The following is a 14,243-nucleotide window of genomic DNA, read 5'->3' as shown; positions in this document are numbered from 1 at the left end:
GCGCTAAGAGTGAGCAAGTCACGAGAGCTGGAGACATTTTTTCCCCCCATAAACTGGCTCTGCAATGAGAATTGTGGGTTCTTTTTGCGAAAGCGAAACAACAGCGCTCAAGACACTGTAAGCACTACAATGGCGCTGTTGGGTTTTTCACCACAAATACTACACAGTGCCACAAAGATTGAAGTGGCTTACTGCGTAAAATTTATCACTTGATGCTTTTTAAGCTTTTGTTTATTACGCAAAAAATTATAATGGGAAGTACACATTTGTAGATGACTGCGATCGACTCAAGTCGATTTTAAGAAATTTACTCCTAAATCAGCATTTGAAATAAAATAAATAACCTGTGTGATAACAAAAATTGTTTTGACGTAAAAGAAAGTAATTTCAATAATGTAAGCAAAAATAATTTTGATAATTATGTACAGCAAAATCTGGCCACTACAAACTTACAATTGGACGTTCGGCAACACTGTGTTTAATACTAATTATCAAAACGTGTTGAAATGCAAAATTATTGCAACAGCATTTAAATTTTATAAAAAATGATAATTTGTTTTTATCAGAGATTTATATAAGAATTGTAATGCATATTTTGAGTTTGAAATCTGGCCACACTAGTGTTCAAAAAAGTCTAGCCACATTTAATAACGTAACTAAGTGTTTCGTGGTTAAAATTTAAAACACTGATAAATTTTGTTTTGATTATTAGTATTTTAATTGAAATTTTAACGGCTGGTCTTTATTGTAGATGTTACACTCTAAGAGACTTGCACTGTTACTGTTCAGGTGCAGTGTGTTTTGCAATGAATGAAAGTCACCATTTCGCTCATTTGCAGTTTTTGAATTCGGAGGAGAAAATATAGCGCTTGGTTGAAGATTACAGTAGTTCGTACTAACTGATAGGAACCGGACAAAAATAGGAGAAATCTCGCCATCGAATACGACAACTGTCTCGTACATCTGCAGTGCAGGATAATGCGTTTGCCCCTTTTTTGACACTTGTGAAAACAATGGAACGTTTACTACGATAATGTTGAGAAGACTCTTCTACCGATGTCAGCGTTAATGCGCTTGCTGTTGTAATTTTGTTTGTAGTCAGAAGTTTTTTTCAGTCAAAGGTATGTCCATGTTTTTCACATGTTTTTTGCGCGTCACCTGCTGTGCAAAGTGCAAGAAATTAGCGCTTCAGAAGCAGACAAGAAATTTGTTGTGTGTGTCAGTTGGACCCATTTAGTATTCGAGAAAGTGTGCCATACGGTATAAGTTTGGCTTGTTCAGGAGAGAGGGTCTCTGCGCGCATTTGATTTATTGTTTTCGTTGCTTGCCCTGTTAGCATTTCATTCGGCCTGGACAGAACATGGCGCTGCTGCGGCAAGTCTGCCTGCACGTCCGATCGTTCCGCACATGCTTCGAAATTAAGAAGCGGTCTCTGCATTGCTTCACAGCTTGCAGACCGTGCAAGCCATGAAGCCACCGATCGCTTACCTAAGTGCGTTCAGTCGTCGATCGAGCTACCATATCTAATCGGCACTGCACATCCAGTGAAGCAGCGCTATGGGGCGCACGTTCCCCTAACCTTTATCAGCTCCAAGTTAAGCTGCCGTGAGACTGGTAATATTCTGTCTCTTATAGGCGTTAGTAATAAATCCCATAAAGAAAGGAGGGTCAAAGCTTCTGGCGTAGTCGGCGGGCTCAGCGCTCACTTGTTTCACTTTACATTTACTGAAGTTAACAACTGGCAGCTATGGACAGGCAAAGTCAAGCAGAGCATGCAAAGTAGGGTAGCATCGATGAAATGGCACTGGCTGCTCGGCAACACTTCTGAAACGGAGTCCAGGAGAGGTCTTTGACCATAATCTGCCGCTCTCAACCACATCATTGTATTTACCAGCTACTCAGATGTGACACCACAAACTCGCTGCATTGCAGTCGTTACCATTTTTTACTCTGGGAGGTCAACATAACTTTTTTCATAGTTCTGTCATACAACAACCTGGTGCAGAATGCTTTCATAAGCTAATATGAGCTGATGGCCTTAAGGCAAAGGCCATAAAAATACAGCAATTCAGAAAGGACACACCGTTTTGTGCTGCCTAGAATTCAGTTACTCAAGCTAAGCTGTAGATGGGAGTAGTTAAAGAAAGTAACATTAATGACAAAAAATGACAGCAACTGAGAGTACAACTTGCATGAAATGCGACTGTGGCTTCTAAATGTACAATTCGCCAAATTTAGGCTACTGCACATACCATATTGGAAGGCTTCAGATTTATAGGTACTTCAGCAACTTCAAATTGCTGGAGTGAGACCAAAATCTGACTTAAGTTTTTGTATTTTGCCTCCATTGTAGGGAGGGTACTAAACAATCTTGTATAGCAGGCTTATTAGCAATCAATGTATACAGCTAAACAAGTTACAGCTGCCAAGAGTAATCAATGGCACAATAATGGGATGGTACAAGGCATCCTTATAGGATAACTAGCAGCGCTAGGTGACGAACTAAGAAAAAAAGGATGAAGGTTCAGTGGAAATTTAAGTAGTAGTTGCTTGTATACTGCTGTTGCATCTTGCAGACTTGATTTTTATGTACAACAGAGAGAGGTCCTCATAAATGCTAGTACAAAACACTGGAAAAGCATGGGGAGGCACAAGTCAAAGTGTAGATTTCAGCAGTTTGTGTTGAGTGTTCCAGTGCTCGTGAGTCAGTGCTGTTTTTTTTGATGTCCCCACCATCCTTTTTTATGGCTGGCGTTAAATTTTTTTTGTTCCTTAGCAATAGACTCTCATGTAATTTGGATGCAGTCATGTTTTTCCTACAACAAAGATTTCATTTTATATGACTAAGCATGCACATATCAATGCTAACAGCTAATTGCACGTGAATGTATCAATGCCTCTAACACACAGAATGTATGTGAAATTGGCTAATGCAACTTTTCGTATCCTTTGACATGTACTCATGATGCATGTACAAAATGCACAGCATTTGGATTTCACTCATACTAGAAAAAGGCAAAAGCAACTGGAACCTGTAATCTATGCTGAGTAATGGAGGTATGCAAGCAAAATGAGAACCATATCTTGATACAAGGGAACAAGAAATGAGCCAAGCACTATGAAGGAATTATAATCCTATGCTTTGGCTTTTTTTTTCTGTCTATCAGCATAACACTTCAGATTTGTACGCATTTCTGTGAGCAGTTTCTGTTGTCTAATGCATTTAACTCGTATCAAAGCATTTAGTGGCCTTAGTTCACCTTCATGGAATGACCTGCCATTCTTTTTCGTGTAAAACGGCATGGCATTCGCAGCTAATTCTGATAGGTGTTCACGAAATGCACCACTGTGCTTAACAGGTGTCTGATATTGCTTTAGCAATGTTATCTCATGATATTTGTTTACAGAATGTATATCAAGGTGCTTTAAGGTTGCTTTGAGCTAGGCATCATACTTTGAATTGATGATTATGCACACTGATACACAGTTGCAGCAGCCAAAGTGTATTAGAAAAAAATCATAAATAAGCTGTTTGATATTTTGTTGGAGACAGAATCTAAGTTTGCTTAGTGTACCAACTAGTTTATTCAGTTGTTTAGGGCTCCGTCTTTTAGATTTATATCATAATAAGCATTCTTCGAAACACTAAAAATCACAAGTTGCAATGAATTTTCAATACTTGTCACCCCAAGTGCTAGGCTGAATAAAACTAAACTGTTCAGTCCAAGACCCTTTTCCCAAGCATTTCACCCTAGAAAGGCAGAGCACCAGGTGGGGGAAAATCGTCCCCATTAGAAAACCGGTGGGTACCCAGCGGCGCTGGTGATCAAATCCTCTATGCGAGGCCGACCATCTACCTGAAAGTCACCACTTTGGTAAAAGGGCCAGAAGTGGGCTTTTACCCCACGAGGCGGATTTAGGGTTGTTTAACGGTTGAACGAATCACTGGCCCGTTAATGCAATTGTTTGATCCAGGACCCTTTTCCCAAGCATTTCACCCCATATTATTCTCTCTGATGTTATGGCCAAACATTTTGCAACCTACCAGGCATTCCTTTTATTCATTCATTTCAATTGTGTAAATACCATTTAGAAATAAGTTAGCAGTAGCGTGAAGGAAATGCTGGAGAAATTATGGAGGCAGAACGATGAATGCAGATGACACAGGCGCTCATGGTCGCTTTCATGATATTGAATCAACCCCTAGCAATTTCCCTGTGTTGTCTTCTTATATTATGAATTTGGAGCCATGTTTAATACTTTTTAATTCACAGTTCACTTACATCAGTAGACTTTCTGTTCTTCAGTGCTATGATATTTTCTGTAACCCCTTGAACTGCAGGGGATGTAACAATTGCACTGTCAGCTACAGCCTCAGTAATCTAACACCACAGGATTGCCAGACCAATGAAGTCATCACTGAACAAATCTGTGGGCGATCATATGGTGTAATGCGAAAAATTGTGTTAGCACTATTGATTTAAAATTTTGCTTCACTTTTAGAATGATCACCTTCCCATTGCACATTTGAATTTGATTTCACCATCTCTTGTTTTTTTACGGTGCAGCGTTGGCTTCTATAGTAGCTGTAGGCCTCCGAGGGTGGAGGTGGGTGGTGGGTGTAGCTTCTGGAGGCTAGAGGCTGTGGATGCACAGGCCAAAACATTTTCACCGAATAAAGACTATACAAGTAATCCAGAAAAAGTCAGCTGGTAGCTTGCCTGTTAGCACATTGACTTTTTAAGTGATCAGCTCAACAACGTCTTCGCGAGAATCTGGACTACGAATTATCAAACTCTGTTTTTGCTGCACAAGGTCAGATCTTTGAAAAATTTCAGAATTAAACAAGTCACTCCAGTAACCTTGCTTGATGGCATGAATCAAGTTATTTAATCTGCGCAAGTGGAACCTGAATCTGTCTATGTCCTAACAGTGTTTTCGTTTTTAAATGAAGTTATGATATAGTTCTTGTTTCTATTGTGTGGATTGAAGATCATCTTTTATTACCTGCACTGTCCAAGATTCATTAAAAGAGTCCTAACCTGAGGAAAATTACCAGCAAACTTCCCAGAAGTTGACTTCTACCTAAAATTGCGTTCCAGAGCAAGTAAGATTGCCCAAGACAGCTCATTGGATAGATCAATTTTTTGCTTTGTAACCAGCCTTGTTAATTCGAAGTGTCACAACATGCATGTGCCCTCCCTAACAAAAGCAATATAAGACAGCTCATTAGACAAATCATATACTTTTCTTGCAAGGCAACTGAGTGTGAAAAACTGAGATCCGCACATACCATGCAGAATGCTATATTCGCATCAATACAGCGCATTTTCTTCCCTCTAATCATCTCCCCATTATTTATCGCCTTCAGAGCGCACTTCACGTTCTATTCTTCCGAATAGAAAATACTAATACAGTGCCACGCCATCTTTTTTTTGCACTGCTTTTCAGTACAACTACAGCAACCTCAACCACCAGACTCATTTGCTGCGAGGAGAAGCTAACTTTGCAAAGAACTCGGTGTGGCTATCGAAAATAAGAATTGTTTTTGAGGAGGCGAAGGAAGGGGTACACAAGGGGAGCACAGGCCATTTAGAAGTAAAAGGTAGTGAGAGCTATATGCATGAGGTATGGAAAGGAAATGCACGAAATGCAGTGCAATGACAGTTATCAAGCCTATGCTAGCACAATAGCAATAACATTCTGCCAAAGAAACGCAAATTTGACAATGCATCCAACAGGGGCGTATAGGCAATTCTGGTACATATTTTCTAAATAAGCTTCAAACTGGGCAGCTAAAGCAGCTAAGTACTTAATCTCCTCCCCCCCCCCCCCCCCCCCCCCCCCCCTGCCCTTCAAAACAACAGGTATGATAAAAGTGTTCAGCACTCAGCAGTCGGATGGCATCTGACAATGATGTGGCTATAATATTTGTGACAGTTAAGCCACAAGTGGAATTGAAATGTGAATATTTAATGCCCATGTAAGTAGCGCTGGATGCGAGATGCCGGGGTGCAGCAAAACAGTTTTCGTCTTCAGGTATCGATTGATGGTGCTTCCTGAAGGGTCAATGTGCAACAGATACCACTGATAGGTTTATTCACCGAGCAAACCAAAATGCTCATTGCAGGTCCTTCACCAGGTACTTTCAGTCCTGCAGTTCCTGGCTGTATGAGAGAGAGCAGCTTTTTCTTGGCCTTCAAATCTTTCTGGTGGAGGGCCAACATTACAGCACAAGACTGACCTTTACGCTTATGAAGTTGTGGCTAACATTCTGGACAACCTAGAACCACGCATCGATGCTATATGCGAGGATAAGTATAGCTTTACACTCTAATGTGGCATACGGACCACGCACACATACACACGCTAACGATGCAGCACACCAGACACATGCAGTGGACACAGAAAAACAAAAACTATTCCAAAGTTTCCGTTCACTCAAATGCACTCTGCTCGTACAGCTGCACGCATTTACCTTGCATTAACCTCTTAGCCTTGACTAACGTGACTGTGGGTATATCTAGCAATTCGACTTCGCTGACTTTGCTTTGATGAAGCTGCACCGCAAACAACTTTTTGTCATATAGAAATAAAAACCTCAATAAATCTAACAGTTCAGGTTTCACGTTAGTAAAAATTGCTGTAAAACAAAATAAGGATAGTATGCTTATCCCTTTACGTCGTGAAAGGCTGTTCATGTCACATAAATCTGCTGTGAATGGCGTGGCATAGCTGGACTGCAGTGAAATGATGGTAAAATGACTGTCGATGCAAACAATTACTTAAATGTTGAAACTGTCCAAAGAATATCAGTGAAATCCATTTTTTATGCTCCCACTCATCACAATTGGGTTTGGCAGTAGCCACCTGTGGCAACAGCTCTGGTTAGGCAAACGTGTAAGAAGGTGAGCATTTTGTTCTAAAATTTCAGGAGCAGCACTGCACCTTTGAAGTGAACGAACATATTTCAGTTTTTAACCACAGATGCTCTTGTCTTGTAACCCTATATCTCGTCACTTGTTAAGTTTGCGTTCATAAATTTTGCATGTGCTTTTCCACCTCTATCTGAAGTGACATTGGTCAATCATTGTATTCTTTTGCATTGAATTAAGCACATGCTACATTTTATAGTCAATCTACTACTCTTGGGCAGTCAAAAGGAGAAGTTTAGTTCTTGAGCATTTGTGTATGACGACTTTAGTTGCTGCTTTCTGTTAAGAAAGCAGTGCTTTTTTTTATTGCAGATGCTGCACATTTGCTGACCAATATTCTTGAACGCATTCAGGAACCATGAAGTGCCAAGGGATGGATGGATGGTGAACAAGTGTCATGTCATGAGGCACACAGTGAGATACTTTTTTTTTGTGCTTTGATATGATAGTACACTAAGGCCTGATGAAGGTCATAGAGCAAAGCCACCACTCATTCCAACCATTGGGAAAAGGCAGCTGGAATAATTTAATTTTTTCAGTTCCTCAAAGCATACAAAGTAGCTTTTAAGCTATGTCCCATTTATGCAACATTTAAGGTAATAGCTCATTTTTGTGAAAAATAAGCAATTACCTGACAGTAGTTGCTTAAGAAGTGATGGAGACTGTAGAAATGGAGCACTCAAGTGACTTGATACTACAGCATGGAAAATTAAATTGAATAACCACATGATTATTACAGGATGTGTAAAGGAATGAAACAAGGGAAACATCAAACTTGCCCCATTTTGTCACTGAGCTCTGGGACTTGTCAAGAGGTAGTCATTCCACTTCAGCTATGGTACATTATAATATATGAAGTATAACATCCCAAATCTGCACATGAGCAATAATGGACAATGTAATAGAGGGCTCCTGATTAATTTCGACCACCCGTACATTTGTTGAACTTTCATTTTGTTGGTCAAGTAATGGCAGCCATTGCGCTCAAAATTTGAAACTGGGCCTCAATAAAATTGCACTTACTCCTTATCTTCTGCAGCTCTTGAATGATAGTCACATATACCCTTGCACAACGCAGTTGTTGATAGACATCTCATCAGTGTATTGTGTTATGCATTCTCTTGTCTGATACACTGTCTGAGCTTTGGTTCTCTTTCTAACTTCTTGCAAGAATGCATGCACTTTTGATGGGCAAAAATATATTTTCCATTCAACAGGCCTGTCATGTTGATGCTGTATACAAATACAAATGCCTTTATTTCGACGTCATGTGCTGTTATTCAACATCATGTATGTTGCAGCAAACATCTACATTAATATTGATGCTGGTTGTTTCTCATCAGATTGTAATAGAATGTTATAATTGTGCCTTTGGTAAAAGTTAAGAAACAATAGCCTGAATAACTAACCTTTTTTTTTGTTTCCATTATCGTGTTATAGTATAACACCAAATCCAAATGTAGAGCACAGTAAGAACTATTTGCAATGAGCCTCTGGTGTTCACAAGAAAAGTGCTTTTGTGTAAAGGTAGCCTAAGCACCCACTCTTTTTACTGCGAGTTACTGTTTTCAGTAAGCCCCATGATTCCCCTAAAAGGTGAAGATAATCATATCTTCTACGGCTACCCTTATATGTATATGGCAGTGGCAAGGCATGAAGGAATTTGTATCTGTTAGCAGTTACTTAATGGTGCTTCTTCAGGATATTTCATTTTCATTTCATTTATTGAACCCTCAGGGCCAAAGGCATTAAAGAGGGGAGTGGTTACAAAAAAAAATACATAAATAGATACAATGCATATTACAGAACAAATATTATCATTCTCCAGTTATACAATGTTAGCTAGTGCAGAACGAAAATGCTGGTTATCAATTATGTCGACGATATCTGCGGGAAGGCGGTTCCATTCACGTGATGTACGAGGCAAGAAAGACTGAAATGCCGTTTTAGTGTTACATGATTCAATGCCAACTTTGTGACGATGATCAATGCAATTTGACACGTATCTGGGGGACGAAATGAAGGAATCGCGAAGCGTGGGGTGATAGTATAGTTTATGAAAAAGGCTCAAAACGAATTGCCTGCCGGCGGGATGCTAAAAGAGGTAAAGAAAGATTAGCTTTCATGCTTGTTACACTTGCGGTACGGTTAAAGTTTGACAGGATAAAACGAGCAGCATTATTTTGAACCAGCTCAAGCAAAGTTATCAGTTTTTCATGATGCGGATCCCATATCGCTGCGGCACATTCCAGATTAGAACGTATTAGTGTTTTATAAAGCCATAATTTCAAAGAAGATGGAGTTTTGGAAAAGTTACGGCGCACGTAGCCCAACATGCAGTTAGCTTTGTTAGCAATGTACTGAATATGGCGCGTCCAGTTAAGGTCAGCACAAATATGAACACCCAGGTATTTATATGAAGTAACCGCTTCCAAGGCAATGCTATTTAGGTAGTACACAGGCGGAGAGTTGGAACTTCTTGGTATTCGCATAATTTTGCACTTATTAGTATTAAGTTCCATTAGCCATTCATTACTCCAAAGAGAAATGTTATATAGATCACGCTGGAGAATGTTAGCATCGTAGGGGGATTTTATTTCACGGAAAACAACACAGTCGTCAGAAAACAAAAGAATGTTAGATGATACAATGGAAGGGAGATCATTGATGTAAATAAGAAATAAAAGGGGCCCAAGCACTGACCCTTGTGGCACGCCCGAGTAAACTTTGCTGAAAGGTGAATTAAAATTATTAGCGTAAACGAACTGCGATCGGTTAAGAAGAAAGTATTCAACCCATTTCAGAGCATTGTAGTCAATATTCAGTTGGGTTAGCTTTAAAAATAGTAAGCGGTGACATACCTTATCGAATGCTTTCGAGTAATCTAGGAAAATGCAGTCAGCTTCTGATGCGCAATCTAAAATATGGTGAAGTTTGATGGCGAAGCTGGCAAGTTGGGTTTCACAAGAAAATGACCTCCGAAAGCCATGCTGTGCGGGTGTAAAAAACGAATTAGACTCGAGAAAGTTCACAAGGTTAGTGAAGATGACATGTTCTAATAGTTTGCAACAAATACTAATGAGCGAGATGGGGTGATAATTTGTTGGGGATGTTCTATTTCCTGATTTGAATAATAGAACCACCTTCCCGACTTTCCATTGTGTTGGCAGAATGGAACTATCGAGAGTCTGCTGAAAAATTTTTGTTAGTATTAAGGAACTGTAGACAATTGTATTTTTTTAAATTTTGCATGAATGGAGTCAAAACGGGGTGATGAATGAAATTGTAGGGCATCAATAAGTTTAGCAACGCCAGATGAATCGATGACAATTTGAGGCATAGTTGGGAAATTATACCGGAGTGGAACGGGATGGTTGGTGTTTGATGTGCGTGAGAAGTTCTGAACAAAAGTTTAAGTTCTGATGCACATAAATGAGCCGGAATAGGGTCACCTGACGCATCTGTTAAGTTAATAGATTCTTCGGTATGCGGGTTGACGACGCAGCAAAATTTTTTGATGTTGGTAGACAGCATGGAAGGTAAAGTGTTAGAAAGGAAGTTATCTTTTGCTTGCTTAAGCTCAGTTATATAGGCATGAGCAGCTGTCTTGTATGCGTCCCAGTGAGCGTTACATGGTGATAGCCTGGCTGTGCGATATCGGCACTTTTTTCTGTTAGATAGGCGTCTTATATGGGCGGTATATTATGGGGTTTGAGGATTAGAAGTGATGGTGCGTCTTGGAACATATTTCTGAGTTAGTTCGTGAACTTTGGCTGTGAACATATCCCAGTTAGTTTGCACAGAGCGATCGTCAAAGTTTCTGAAGAAGTTTTGAGTAAAAACTGATAATTCATTGTTAATGGCATCGAAGTCTGCTCTAATATAATCTAGTATGGTTTTTTTCTTTCTTGCAGGTTTAGGACAGGCAGTGTTAATGTTGAAAATGAGCAGAGTAATCACTTATGTTAGGTAAGTAGGTGATGGCTGAAGCAAAGTCAGCTCGATTTGTTAGGATCATATCTAAAGTGTTGGCTGCGTTGACAGAGATCCTCGTAGTGTTAGTGACTAATTGGGTAAGTGAAAAAAGGGAGCATAAATCAATAAAATCACTGGCATCAGATGAAAATTGAGATAGGGTGGGAGGCTGGGCAATCCAAGAAATAGTCAGAAAGTTAAAATCACCTAGTAAAAAGAATGAAGCAGATGGAAATCTGGTGTGTATTATGTTAAGTTCGTCAAGAAGGTCGTTAATAAACGAGCGTTGAGAAGAAGGAGGACGATAGCATACGCCGAATATTATTTTCTGATGGTCGAGAGTAACTGATGCCCAGACAGTTTCCAAGACGCTATTAGTGTAGATGCATGATGACGGTATGTCTTTCGAAATAGCAAGGAGTACGCCGCCTACCCGCTGATTAGTTCGGTCATTGCGATATACTGCGAAGCGGTGTGCGTTGTGAAATAGTTCGTTATCGTGAATTTGAGATAGCCAAGTTTCAGTAAGTGCGATGAAATGCGCATAACAGGTGGCGATTGCCGATGCAAGAGAAGTTTTCTTACTCAAGATACTTCTGTTGTTAGTATAAAGAATCATAACATCAGATGGCGATGAATGACCACTGCCCCTCTCGCTCCCCTAGGACGCCCCATGTGGCGAAGCGACTGATCCTTGAGGCGCGTGTTCAGATGGCAGCTCGATTTCATCGATTGTGTCGTTAGATGGATTGTACATGAAGCATTTGCCAGGTATGTATAGCTTATTGTAGCGAAAGCGAAATTTGGGTGATCCCGGATGGCCGATTCCAAATTCGGTAAGTTTCCGTCTCACAATTCGAGTGGCGGGTGAAAAACCCTCGCTTATTAAAATTTTGTGTTCCTTGAAATCATTGCGATGTGATAGGACTAACTCTTTTATTTTGTAGTTGGTAAACTTGGCAATAATGGGTCTGCATTTATTAGCGGAAAATACCCCTAAACGGTGAACACGCTGAAATGGGTCGTTTGGTAGCGAGTCAAGAACATTCGTTAGTGCATTGGTCAGTGTGCTTTCAGTTTGTTGCCACGTTTCAGATGAATCTGTCAGTCCATGAAAAAATAAAATTATCGCGGCGCGACCTGTCCTCAATATCGTCTAGGCATTTTTGTAAAAAGTTATTTTGTGAAGTTAAGCGTTCAATTGATTCTTGCATGCCTGCAAATTCATGGCTGAAGGTGTCAAGAACTTTCCCTTTCTCTTCTAGTTCGTCCAAACGATTCTGAATGTTAGTTATTTTTGTTTTGATGCTTTTCTGCCCAGCCTTAATGGATTTAATATTTGTGGTCAGTTCAGTTTGTGACTTCGAAATTTGCAATGAGCGGGCGTGAACATCTTTAAGCAGTTGAAAAATTACGGTCATCTGTTGTGCAGGGTCTTCGGGGAGCGATTCAATTTCTGATAGGGATCAAGTGGTGGGGCCGGGGTTCGTTTCTGTGTCGCCGGAGCACAAGAGTAGGAAAGCCATAGAAAAGCAATCACACACAGTTTCACACAGCACCCCAGGGCACGGGAACAGCAGCAAGCAGACGTCATCGCTCTTTTTAGCGTACAAAGAAAACGTACACACCTGCATCGGAGCGAAGCGGAAGTCAGGAGCCATGCTTCTTGCAATGTTCCCGTGCCCACTGAATCCGAGGACGGAGAGGCCAGAGCTTAAATTCCTTGCGGGCGATGATGCAGTTGTCGATGTGGTTGAACGGCCGAAGGCGAGCGATTCCATCAGGTGCGCAGGGATGAAAGATATGTTGAAGGGGACGTTGTCAGGCAGTGGAGGTGGTAGCATCTGAGCAAATGAGCATGGGGGAGATAGCAATTCCGGTATCAGCCAGGTGAAGAAGAGCGTCAGCGTAACCTGCATTGGAGCAAAGCGGAAGTCAGGAGCCATGCTTCTAGCAATGTTCCCGTGCCCACTGAATCCGAGGACGGAGAGGCCACAGCTTAAATTCCTTCCGGGCGATGATGCAGTTGTCGATGGGGTTGAACGGCCGAAGGCGAGCGATTCCGTCGGGTGCGCAGGGATGAAAGATATGTTGAAGGGGACGTTGTCAGGCAGTCGCAGTGGTAGCATCTGAGCTGATGGGCATGGGGGAGATAGCGATTCCGGTATCAGCCAGGTGAAGAAGAGTGTCAGCGTAACCTGCATTGGAGCAAAGCGGAAGTCAGGAGCCATGCTTCTTGCAATGAAAACCTTTGATTATTTTGTGCCGACAAGGGCTTGGTTTTATAACATGACTGGCTTCACTGTAGTATCATGAACACCTAACAGCTTCCATGACATACAGGCTTTCAAAAGGATGTGCGTCGAATGCATGATCATTTTCTCTGTAACAGTGGAAATACTAACTTGTCGAAACTGCTATGGTGTTATGGCATGCACAGCATTGTCTTAAAGCCAGATTTTTTCACATTTCCAACTAATTTATAAAAGTTAAAATCTGGCCAATGGCATTGGGCAAAAGTGAAATGATTTGAATCCTCCCAAAGGTCATTTTAGTTGATTCAGGAACATGTGTACTGACTGTCTCTCTCAAAGGCATGATTGCTTATATGCCCACTGCATACATCACAGCATACAGAGATGTGCCTCTGGCAATACTGACTTGCATCACTGATGTGTTGGAGCAAAAACCTCGCTACTAATTTAAAACATCATGCACTCAACCTTGGGCTGTGCATTTTTTTTTGGTTTTGCATATGTTATGATGATGTATTTAACCACTTCTTTCAGATGCACTTCACATCCAGATTCCACTACAACGAAAGCTGCAACACTACACTGCTGATCACCAGTAGCTTGCCCCAGCACATTACAGGAAATGGTATGATATGAATGAAAAACAGGGTGTGTAAGTGTTCTGCACGTGCATTTTATCGAATACTAATACTACGATAAAGTTACTTAATGTCAAATAACAACGCAAGGAGCATTTTTTTGTATATGACAGCATCTTTCTTTAGATGTTTTAAACTGACCGTTTAGCTAACATTTCAGTAACCGCTGTATATGCAGAGGTGTAATAGATGAAGCAGTCTGCACTAATTTAAAATTCGTCTCTAAGAGAGTCAAACTGTTCTGTAATTTTGGATGACTGCTTAATTGCCACTAATTACAGTGATGCAATTTGTGCCTTTGGTAATTTTGTTCTTAGAATTCTCTGCATTTTCAATCTTCCTTGCTGCATATGTGCCACAAGCTGATTTGCACATTTAGGTGCATGCCATGCACTTGCCAATATCAAATCTTTGCTAAACCTCAAACCCGTTTTAAGCTG

The 14,243-nt window shown here is 40.7% G+C and overlaps 1 long non-coding RNA gene across 1 annotated transcript; it reads left to right on the top strand.

Annotated features, from left to right (window-relative positions):
* Positions 1-765: 765 nt before the first annotated feature.
* LOC144113114 (uncharacterized) lies at positions 766-14,133 on the top strand. Its single transcript, XR_013310621.1, has 3 exons — positions 766-1,121; positions 7,248-7,349; positions 13,700-14,133. It is a non-coding gene; the product is annotated as an uncharacterized LOC144113114 (long non-coding RNA).
* Positions 14,134-14,243: the final 110 nt, after the last annotated feature.

The sequence above is a fragment of the Amblyomma americanum genome, chromosome 1, assembly GCF_052857255.1.
Source record: "Amblyomma americanum isolate KBUSLIRL-KWMA chromosome 1, ASM5285725v1, whole genome shotgun sequence".
Lineage (NCBI taxonomy): Eukaryota > Metazoa > Arthropoda > Arachnida > Ixodida > Ixodidae > Amblyomma > Amblyomma americanum.
This window is presented reverse-complemented; position numbering and strand designations above follow the sequence as displayed.